The 12,591-nt window shown below is 32.3% G+C and overlaps 1 protein-coding gene across 5 annotated transcripts in view; it reads right to left on the bottom strand.

Moving 5' to 3' along the window:
- Positions 1-12,591, bottom strand: part of LOC123527288 (uncharacterized) — a 93,752-nt gene that overhangs the window by 9,206 nt on the left and 71,955 nt on the right. The window contains exon 1 of one of the 5 annotated variants that reach the window (XM_045306657.2): positions 6,241-6,356. The exons of 2 other annotated variants lie outside the window; for them this stretch is intronic. The gene's annotated coding sequence lies outside the window, so the exon portion shown is untranslated. Of the gene's footprint in view, positions 1-4,838; positions 5,043-6,203; positions 6,357-12,591 lie in introns of those variants that run through there. 2 more of the 5 variants (XM_045306654.2, XM_045306653.2) reach the window with 2 other exon arrangements.

Below are 12,591 nucleotides of genomic sequence, written 5' to 3'. Positions count from 1 at the left end.
TTCAGATACATCTCTGTGTTGCTACGCACCTGAATGAGTATTCTATTCCACTAGATGTAAAGTATGTATAGGAATGGTTTAATATCATGATTTAGTTAATAAAAAAACCTACTCTTTATGACTGTTTATTCCTTTGATTCAAAATACTTCAAGGTGGAACCCTATGCTGTTAAGGGCTTAAATAAACAAGTAAAGGCAGAATTGTTTTATGATTATCTATATGTACAGTGCAGGTATGTAATTGTTCACCTTATTACTATAACTTTAGTTTGTTCTCAAAATACGTATTCATGATGCAAAAACAACTCAAGGTACATCACTGTCTTGCTATGTGTCTGAACACCTAAATGATATCAGCTATTTTTCATAGGCATGTAAGTTTTATCTTTAAACCGACCGTGTGATTATTGCCTATCCCTTTTACCCCAGGTCATATTCTAAAGTTTTAATGATAATAAGTTTGATTTTTCATATGATATTTCAAGGTGAACCAATGTAATGCTATGCACTTGAATACACAAATGAGCCGTGCCATGAGAAAACCAACATAGTGGCTTTGCGCCCAGCATGGATCCAGACCAGCCTGCGCATCCGCGCAGTCTGGTCAGGATCCATGCTGTTCGCTTTTAAAGCCTATTGGGATTGGAGAAACTGTTAGCAAACAGCATGGATCCTGACCAGACTGCGTAGCAACACAGATGTTGGTTTTCCCATGGCACGGCTCAAATGTTATACGAGGTATGTTCAATAAATACCAGGAGAAGTGCACTCATTTCTTATGTACCTTCAAAAATCAGGAAATGAACAGAAAGAAGGTGTAGAAAATGCTTTTAATGACGAGAAACATTGTACCACTGTTAATCACGGGTTGTATTGATCATTTTAAAGGTGATATGACAGCGTCATAATGACGTTGGATCGCCTAAGTGGTAGTGACGTTGTCTCAGAGACGACAAATAGATAATGGGCATGTTCTGAAAACTGTACTTTAAATATTTACATCTAATATGTTCTTATCTATCTTATTTTTAATTTTTAGCAAAATAGGACCAGAAATAAAACTGTAAGAACACTTTTCCTGGTACTTTTAACACCCTTCGTATCAGTAGTCGCAAAATTGAACATAAACCATATTATGTATTAATGTCTAAATTTCACATCGTCTGTATGATTATAACGACTATACCCGTAGGTTGATTTTCATGCAAACTGTGTTGTATTTTAGCATATCCGTGTGTCACTACGTTCCTATAAACCAAAATACTGTATTCAAGCAGATGCAGAAAATCACTCTGTACAACAAAAATATCATAAGAACTTTCTTGTAAAATAGTAAATAGGCGCAAAAGTAATCTAATGTTTATGTTATATGGTGATTTGAGAAGATATCAAATATTTATAATAATTAAGAACGACAATGATTTCTAAATGGACTAAATTGTTACTAGCTAAGGTCAGAAAATTGTCTTTTATTACGATTTACAAATAAATGGTATCTCAGGACGAATTAAACTATAAATGGAAAACCAAAATTAAGGAAAATTCTAAATAATGTCGGAAGACTTGCTCTTTGATTGTATCAAAATACTGCTGTTACAAAATTTCTAAATAGGTAAATTAAACAAACTCTCATTGATCAGTACGAAAAAGAATGACACACCCAGATACAACAACAACAGCCTAATAAAGGAATTATATGCAATAGTATTAAGGAGAATTTAGAGTGTTGAATTCTTCCAAAGAATGATTACCTTACTTTGCTCAAATTTCGACCACTGGTTGAGTGAGTTGGGTTTTACGGCGAATAGACACAAAATGGTCATATATCGCCGAAACTACTGGTTGAAGCCGGAGGTGTAATTGTAGACTTTTTCATGATCGAACATGTTCTAGATACAGTAGCGGTGCTGTATGTACTGAGCAGCACAATTTACTCAAATGTAACAATTTTAAGCAAGACTAAACACAAAATTGTTATCCAGGTGATATATATTTTAAACCGAAATGACCTACCTAGGTGTTCGATCCATCCATGCATATTTAGTTTATTCGTGTATGATATGCTAAAGAGATTTTGACCTCACTTCTATATTGTAGCAAACTTAATCAGTTTGGACGTTATAAAGAGAAAAAAACGCGCTACATCCAGTTTTTGACTGCATCTGAATTGAATAGTTCCGCATGATATTCACAGGGTCCTATTTTTTTATTTTATTTTACATTTGCAATAATTTCTAATGATTTTCCTGTTCAATCTATTTACACAAATGTATGCAAACGACAAATATTACCGTTCTGTAACATTCAAGATACAATTTACCTTGTTGATGTATAATAATTCTTATATATTCAGATTCCCCCAATCTAAAGTATTTGTCTACCGGAAGTTAAATGTTTATGTCATGTTATTATGTACTTACATTATTTTCCCCCATCTCATATAACTACTAGGATGTAATAAAATTCATATTGTGTTCTGTTCTACTTAAATCATGATTGATATGAAGTAAACAAACCATTTACTAATTGTATGAGATATAAAACTTACACCTGTTCTTATTGTTTGGCATTTAAAATTTACACCTGTCCTATTTTGTATGAGATATAAAACATACGGTACAACTTTTCCTTATCTTATGAGATATAAAAGTTACACCTGTCATAAATCAAGCTTTCTTTGACTGCAAAATCTTTCAAACATGCATTGAAATTCCTGACCTCTCCAGAGTTTTGTTCTTCCGATCATAACTTTTGGATTCATGCCATAACGTTGGCATATTACAGGGAAAAGATCGATAAAATCTGTATTCTATGCATCTTACAGACAATATATCATCTTTATTTTGAAATTCAAATTAACTGTTTACTTTTACGTAAAAAAATACTTATTTTACGAACAATCGATTCGAATTGCTGACATATGTTGCTATATTATTATTTCGATTCTGATATGTAGTAGATGATATACTTCATGGTGCATGAAAATCGCCAAACAAAGCAGATGGATCTGACGTCAACGTGTAACTATGAGTGTTAACAGTGTTAAAATACTTGAAGTAACATGTCTCGCGGAATAACATATGAGTGCGTAGACGTCTAGTAAGTTATATATATATATATATATATCGCGGAATAACATATGAGTGCGTAGACGTCTAGTAAGTTATATATATATATATATATATATGTATACGCGCCTAATAAAAGATACAGTGTGTGTAACATCGCTCTGTTGTATCATTTTAATTCTGAAAAAAAATTATGTAAAGAGTAGATCAAATTTTGTAGCATACTTCCTCGGCGCCTATATGGCGCCATATGATATTTCGACGAGACGTTTAACGGAAATGTGCGTGGACTTTTAATACTAGAATTACAAATAAAACATTACTTTATTTCATGAATATTTACCATAGCTGACAACGTATATGTTTAAATGTATATTGGACAATGTATCACATTTATTCCATTGAAGAAAACAGTTGTCTCAAAAACATTTTTGAAATCAAAATTAAGGTTATCTTTATAAAACCAGATTGTAATTGAATTATTTCATCCCCTACACAATTCGATACCGTCTTCTTATTTTCTCTTTGGGTAATAATCCAAGTGTTAGACTGGTCTTATCGCCTGATTTATCAGGGTTCAATTTTCAGATGTACAGGAACTGAACCACGAAGGCGTAAGCCTAAAAGCATATAAACGACGAACCGTGGTAAATTAGACGACAAACCACAAGAAAACCTTGATTGTTTTCATTGTTACATGTTTCGCACTGGAAACAATTCTAAACCCTTAGCATTCTTTCGACCCCACAACGGTACGTAATTCTGAGTCTGCGACCATAACAACCAGCAAAGTCCATGTGTTGTATTTGGTTATTTCCTCTCATTACAAATTGATTGTGTTTACATCACATGGGTTATTGGACCAATTAAGATAATAAATAGGTCTTTGATATTTATATTTAATTTACATTCTGATGTCAAAGTTAATTGAAGTATATTGCGTATAATGAAGTATAATTAAAATAAATAAATAAATGTAGGTGTATTGTTTATCTAGTCTATTCTGGAGATTCTCTCAGAAAATGGAAAAGACCATAGCCTAGGAGGCAGTCCAAATGTAATTATCTTTCTATTGAGTTATTTGTAAGTTCTTAGCATAAAATATCAATGTTGAATTTAACAAATGAAAAGAGACGCTATATGATAAAGTTGATGTTTATGCATAAGATAGTGTTTATTAATGTTTAATCAACTACGAGCGGCGCAGTGTTTGAAATTATTGTTTGTTTCCGGATGACGTCAGAGCGAATAAAATCAATAACACACCTCTTGTCCCTTCTATACACATGACTAACTTGATTGATGAACGGCTACAAGTTAATGCAGATTTAAATAAAAAAAATTTCCCGAAAATTTGAAAAGTACTGCAGTGCCACTGGACAAAAAAATAATTTCAAACACTTGAGTATTTAAACAGTCAGCTTTGTTCCCCATGTTAATATAAATAATACAGCCTAAAATGTTAAATAATTTTAATCGAATGAAAGTTATGATTATATTTATAAACAAGGTTCGGCAGTTTCCTTTAATATTGTTTAAATGTTTTCTATTAAAATGTAAATGAAACAAATCATGATTTTTATAATATGTTGTTTAAAATTCAGAACATATCTTAAAAATATCTTAAAACGGCTTTATTTAGTCAATGAGAAACAACTTATTGCAACGTTAAAATACATATCGACATGACTATATCAGTTGAAACTATGCTCCATCACAATAAAAATAAGTCAGTCGTGACAGAAAGTTTAAAATCGATTTACTTCTTACCTTGCCAATAACTTATAAATCCCACATTTATGTATGATTAAATCCAGATATTTTTTTATATATATTATTAAATGCACAGTAAAATATCCAGCCTAAATGTCTAAATCAAAATCTGTTCATTGTTCATTGTTCATATCGTTGTCATACAAAACACAGTTTAACAAGCGATTAAGTCGGTTCTTAACCAGCTATGCTATCTAATTGTGTACACAATTATTTATATTTGAGTACATACTACTTATAAACAGCGCAATGCGATAGGTTAATTATGTCATTTGTACCATTAAGACTTTCCTTTTCTTAAATCTGGAGATGGTATCAACTGTAACATGAAATACTTTTTAAGATATATGTCATAACACTCATTCTTAAGTATTGTAGGGGTGGTAAATCAAATATACAAGCCCAAAAGGATTTGGCTATTTCCTTAAAACCCTTTTTTAAATATATAGATATATATATATATTAAAAAAGTCAGTACAATCCGTGTGCAAGTATAAAATATATAAAAGTTCAATTTGCAAGGAATTAACAGCAGTAGACTTCTGTGGGTTTTTTTTGTTTTTTGTTGTTTTTTTTTTTGTTGTTTTTTTTTTTTCAATTATTTTATTCTTCACTGCAAACGCTTTCAATTGTACACATATCAAGATATATAAAGAACTGTTGATAGTAGTTTTAAAGATAGGTGACTTCCTTGTGTTTAAATCTCAAATGTAGCGAGATTTTGTATGTCTGAGCAGGATTTTACTATATTTTTGCAGTCGGTTTGTGAATGCAATAATTCGACAAGTATCATGCTATAGCTTTCTCTGATAGTACATGTAGGTATTTTTGAAAACAAGAAAAAAATCAATTTTTATAATTAAAATTAGTATTAAAGAACATTCTGCACATTTGATAAACCGGAAGTGATAGCATAACGTCATTTAATCGAAAAAACGTAGAATAAAGCCTGGATTCGGTGTACGGAAATGAGAATCATTTTATGATGTAATGGCAACCCGTGAGTAAATTTATTACAACGGCAACGTAAATATATTTCTAAAGTTAAAATATGATATTTACATGTGACACGTTATTTGTGATTTTCCCGTAACTCCCATTATATGAAAACATTTGTGAGGTCATATTTTTCAATTCAGTCTTATTTTACTAAAACATCGGGCACATTACCCTACCTTTTTATTTGTCGAATTTTCTTAGTATATTAATCTGAAGTTTTGAAAAAAAAATCATGGTTTAATCAAATACTAAATTGTAAACTGAAAAAAAAAGGTCCGAACGTGCAGAACTACATTAAGCCAAAGTAGTAATTTGCAGGATTTTAGAAAAAATAATAAAAATGAATAAATACATTTGACATACCTGATACATCCATTCATACAATTTAATAATATACTACCTGCAACTTGAAACATCCGTGCACTTTGATAATACAACGCCTGAAGAATGTAATATCTGTTTATCGCATTCACACAAATACGTGCACAATAAAAACAGATAACTATCAGCAATATGCACGTGAATATTGGCATAAAACATCACAATCAATGCTCGAGTTGAATTTAATCCAAATTTTTACCATTTCCCCAGTCAATGAACAAATTATATATTTCCGGTCCTATGATAGTTTGTGTATTGATCATATTACATGTTACACAAAAGAAATGAAATACATACATTCGGCTCGTTGCGAAGGGGTCTGGGTCGTGGATGGGGGAAGGGGATGCGGGGATTGGGTGTGACTATAATTTGCATCATGCATTCTAAACGCATAATGAAAATGATAGCATAAATAAATAACAAAACTATAAATGATGAACTATGATGTAGCTATTAGCATTCATAAATATTACAAGCATACTGTTCAAATGTTATATATGAAAATGAAAAAAAGTTTCGATATATCTTTATAAAATAAAAACAGCCTCACGGTTAATATTTATTTTATGACAGATGTAAGGCGTAAAAAATTTGTTTGTTTCCGGTATCCCGACCTGCTCTAAAGTTTTGGCCCGATCCTAAATGTTTTTATGACCTTGTAGAATTTTTTTTTCACCTTTTTAACTAAAAATTGCAAAACTGCACTATTTATGCTTTAAACATGACCAGTGATGTTAGAAATCAACTTATTGATGCTCTAAAGGCATTACCCCGTCATTTGTATTCATTTTTGACACAAAAATAATTTCCGAAAAGTCTCCATTATTAATAAAAAAAATCCAAAATAAAAATATTTCCGACCTACCTACCCTTTTTTTTTGAGCATGTTACCGAAAACAAAGAATTTTTTAGGCCTAATATAGATGTTTCGTATCAATCTTCAATTTCAGTCACTGGAAGTTCCAGACACTGCCATCATGTATAAATTGGGCTGAATTTCAGCCGAGTTATAGCTTTCATTTTTTAATTTTGTTGCACGAAGTTTGTATCTCATTAGTTATATAAACGAGCAAAAAAAATGCAGTAATAATAAAATTACTTTCTTTATATAGTGTTGTGACGCGCACCTGCTAACAACGTAAACACAGTCGGAAAATTTGACAAATAGCGTACTGCAGAATAAAGATACTTTGAACACTTTCACTATTCACTTAAAGTTTGTGAAAATAAATATCAATTTTCCTGTACATTATGGCAAGCATTTTGAGTAAGCGTGTCACATTGGTTTACCATCGTCACGTAAATTGCTTGGAAGCAATGAGGATGATTGTTTGAAGGTTGGCTCTTGGATATAACTTTTGACATATTTTATTTCACCAAACAATTGAACTTACAAATATTCGATGCAGATTTTAATCCGCTTCAAAACACAAATTTATGCATATTTCTAATCTTAAACTGAAAAGACAAGTGAAATACCTGTATGTTTTGTAAAACAAAAAAAAAAAACAAAACGGTTTAACTTGATACAAAGCATTTGTTGTTTTTTTAACATCGTAACGACTCGGCCACTGCAAAAACTACTATGCGTATCATAAGAGAAATTACATTACAACTTTTCGAATTTTAACTGCTGTCAAAAGTGCATTATAACATGGTGATGATGGTTGCATTTAGCCACAGATACCTAATCGGAATGCAGTATATACTGTATTCATATATCTTGCTATAATCCGATTACGACGAAGGGGCTGGTTGTTTTAACAGTGTAATTAGTAGCATTTTTTTGCAAGATAAGATAAGATAATTTATTTCAGTCTCATCATCATGTGCATCATTACATAAAACAAAAACATACATGTATATATTTACATACACATTATATAACATAGTACACAGATGCCATTCATTAATGAGTTAAAAGAGACTATTCATCTATATCAAAGATGCTATACGAATACAACACTTAGATAAAAAAATTTAAATATATATATATATATAAAACAAGAGCTGTCGAAGGACAGAAACGCTCGACTATTCAACAGCCTTGTCAATTGAATGAATACAAAAGTCGAAAAAGGGGCATAATTTTGTACAAATACAAAACAGTGTTATAGAACCTGCACAGTGCTTATCAGCTCATGACAGTGGACAAGTGTGTGAAGTTTCAATCCATTCCCATTAGTGGGTACTGAGATACCAGCTTACGTATATAAGAATTTAACCAAAAACTGCTAAGTTAAAAAAGGGGCATAATTTTGTAAAAATGCAAAACAGAGTTATTGAACCTTTGCATTGCATGTCACATCATGACAGTGAACAAGTGTGTGAAGTTTCAATCCATTCCTATTAGTGGATATTGAGATACCAGCTTACATACAAAAGCTTAACCAAAAACTGCTAAGTCGAAAAAGGGGCATAATTTTGAAAATATGCAAAGTAGAGTTATGGGGCCTGCACCTCTTCAACCTGTGTGATTATAAATGTGACAATGTGTGCATAGTCTTTGAATGTGACATTGTATATTAACATGACACATTGTATAAATGATAATTGAAATATTGGTATCAATAAAGAAATTGCAAATCAGAGAAAAGATGTATAAAAAGAATTATTCGGAAAGATATGCATGGTGGTTGCTTTTGAAACAGTTAAAAGTCTGGCTGTTTTTAAATTATCTATTATTTGCATATTGTTTCGTCTTTCTTCATATAATATACATAAACTTGTATTCTGTGTATTCCTTAGTGACCAACAACAGAAGGTTATTCTACAGAGCTAGTAATTATATATTCATTTATTAATGCGATTTGTCATCTAGAAATCTCTAAATATTTATAATTAGACAGGAATAAATGTTTCCGATATGATTGTAGTTGCCCAATAATTTATTCAGTATAAAGTATTAGGTAACTACAGTCCTATCAGAAACAGATACAAATGTAATTGAAATGATTTTGTCTGTTTTGTACCGGTAAGGACTGAAATTTCAAATCGGTACATGTATTCTATTTTTGTGCAATATGCCCGTTGTGTAGCAACAATACATACGAAGCAGTCTTTTCTGAAAAGGACAACTTCAGGCCTCTTATTTCTGTTGCAGACATTCAAGTGTACCTCAGAAATTTAAAGTGCCTTGACCGGGATTCCAACCCCTGACCTGTGGATTGATAGTCAAGTGTTTTACCACTAGACCACCAGGCCACTATTATTAGTGTTATAAAAGATATTGCCAAGATATTGGACATGACCAGTTAGAAGTTTCGTTATGTGTAACATTAACATTTATAAGAAATAAGACAAAGTGCATTCTTCAGGAAAATCCTTCACGTGTTCACAACGGTCTTAAAATAATAAAAGGCGATGGTATACCAATCATATCAGTATTTTGTACATTTGAAAGAAAATAATAATGAAATGGATCCGTTTCCAGTTATAAGTGTTATTAAACGTAATGATAAAATTGTGGCAAAACTTCTTTTATTTCTTATTTCAAGACTGTCATATGACAGCAACATGACATGCCAGCCAAGGGGATAATTAATATCTTTCGTAAACAATGTCAAGATTAATCTGTATTACAGATTTTAAATGGTCACTGTGTCAACCTATATTTTCAAGAGTGTTTGGAGAAGGCTTTGAAGTCTCCAAGGTTTGTATTGCAATGCTCATTACAACATGAAGAGATAATCTAGTGGCTTATTGTGGTCTCTAGCGAGATACAGTTACTGAAACTGTTATCAGTTAATAAATACAACAGCACTTAATACGAATTTCTGTTTTGCTTCTAAAAAGTCCGTAATGGTGTTGAATGGAACGCACATTTTCAGGGAGAATAATATGGAGTGTAGGTGTATTGTTTTGTACTGTAAAAATGAGTGAAGACTGAACTTTCTCCAGATACGCAGTCTGACATTGCAACTGCATTTGATAATTATACGTGCTATTCAGACGGTATCCTTCTTTCATTAATCAAATTGACACAATTTATCCCCGGGAGCTCTGATTCAAATAAAACTGACAATATTGATACTACTACTACTACATTTCTTTTTGTTTTACTTTTCTCAATTATTCATGCATATAAAAAGTTGTGATAAGAGTGATTACTTTAAATTTTTATTGTAAATTCCCCTCATCTACGTTCGGATGTACGCTGTAAAACAGCTTATGGCGTTTCCATTCTCAAATTATTAGATTCCACAGAGTTTGTAATCATGTTGCGTTGTCTAATTCCAGAATTTAATCAACCAGCACAGTTCTGTCTGGCTGCTGTAAAATGTTTTGCCGTACTTAAGCCAATCGGTGTTAAATTGTCAGGCCCTAAGTCCATTAAATGTATCTGTTTACATGTGTTGGGTGGAGGATGGGGGCGTGAGTGGTGTTGCACATTGCAGTACCTCTCAATTAAAGACTCAGTTAATTGAGTCCGCTATTATTTTGCTTTGTTGTGCTCCGGAGGAATTGAGATCTTAATAATGAACGGTATCTGTATATTTCCTATGTATTCCTTAAGCGGCATGATTGAATACCAAATGACGATTTGCAAATATTGTAACCAATGTAGTTCCTCTTGTAGTGTCAAAATTACACACGTCTTAAGTTTAATTCTATCTGATTTCTGTCTGATTCAAACTAGTCTGGCAACAGCTCAGCTGGAAGATAGGTTATCATATATTTCAGCTCTATAGTATTCAGTACGAAAAGAAGACACTGCATCAAAAACATTTCCTGTACTAATCCAGTGCTCTTAACATTATTTCGGTATAATTAATTGTTTTTATTCTCTTTTGTACCTTAGTTATATCATAGAGAAACAAAATAAACAAAATGCATTTAATTTACATACATATAAACCTTAAGCTACTTTGTCGCATCTTTGAACACGATCCGTGTTTTGATATGCTTGTAATTGTCACAATTACAATTCTTGAATGTATTTTGTGTAGCTTGTTCTATTGTATATCTTCTCTTTAGATAAACCTATGTTGAAACTTTCTATTTAATTTTTCGGCTAAGATACGGCGATACGCTAACTTAAACGAGGATGTTTTGACACATTTACCTTTCGATCTAAACGTAGGTAATGACACAATAATCGGAGGCAGAAGATAAACAAAATAAGAAGTGCAATCATAACAGGAACCATTACCAGTAACAATCAATTAGTGCGCCTCTGCTTCTGTTATTTTATTTTTATTGTACAGGTGTTTTGTTTGCTATTTAACGTGCTGGTGGTGTAACTACTTGATAAAATTGTTGGATTTATTCTACAAACAAGACACCACTGAAGTTACGTTTCTGATTATGGTGTGCATATAGTATAATTCAGTTATAATATATCTACCTTTCATATTGATAAGCGAGTATATTTTTATGGAAGCATCCTGGTGCTAGCAGAGATATTAAATGGTCCTACATACGATATACTAGCTCCTATACATGGTTTCCTAACTCTTATTTACGACTTAGTAATTCCTACATAAGACGAAATAACTAAGACTCGGACTTCAAAGTTAATGAAAGTGCAACGCAAATTATACAGTATATAACTATTAGGTTATTTAACATTGTTCTGTACAATACAGAGTAATATACATAATTCATTTAATGTTGTTTTTCTGCGTATTGGTATTAAATAGATTATGTTTTTTACGGGGGGCGGGGGTTTAACGTTGCACCGACACAATTTAGGTCATATGGCGACTTTAAATAGATTATATGGTGCAACCTCTGTTGTAGGGAGGAAATAGATTATATGGTGCAACCTCCCTACAACAGCCACTTGGCGATTTGGGTGGTTATAAACTTGGCTGAGATATTATGCCCACAAACATTGTCAGCAAGTTTGGTGAAGATCCGATGAAAACTGAATTAGAGAGCGGACATGCTTTGGATGCCGACCGCGCGCCCGCTGCAACGGGTGTTGACATAATACGCCGAGATATTATGCCCACAAATATTGTCAGCAAGTCTGGTGAAGATCGGATGAAAACTGTTGAATTTAGAGAGCGGACAAGGCTAAATTTGCAGTTTTCCTGTAGGGTTGTCTAGAGGTCCGGTTACCAGACCCCTAGCCACTGCCATTCAAAATTTCCCTCAACATGTAACAAAATAATAAATTTTTCCAATCAATAAGATTTTCCTCCAGTTATATCTGTATAGACCTAGATCTTTGTAATTTCTATTTGGGAATATCCCGATTTCAAGATGATAATTAACTTGTACATAGAGCGCCTACTTCATCCGATTTACAATCGGAACATTTTCACGCGTTTCGGGCTTTATCGTATATTTAACAAGGACTGTTGAACCGTCCAAATACAGAAAACACAGGATTTTTTTGTACGCACGTGCGTCCAAATATCGT

This window comes from Mercenaria mercenaria, chromosome 14, assembly GCF_021730395.1.
Source record: "Mercenaria mercenaria strain notata chromosome 14, MADL_Memer_1, whole genome shotgun sequence".
NCBI classification, from domain to species: domain Eukaryota; kingdom Metazoa; phylum Mollusca; class Bivalvia; order Venerida; family Veneridae; genus Mercenaria; species Mercenaria mercenaria.
Note: the sequence above shows the minus strand (reverse complement) of the source record. Positions and strands in the feature narration are given on the sequence as shown.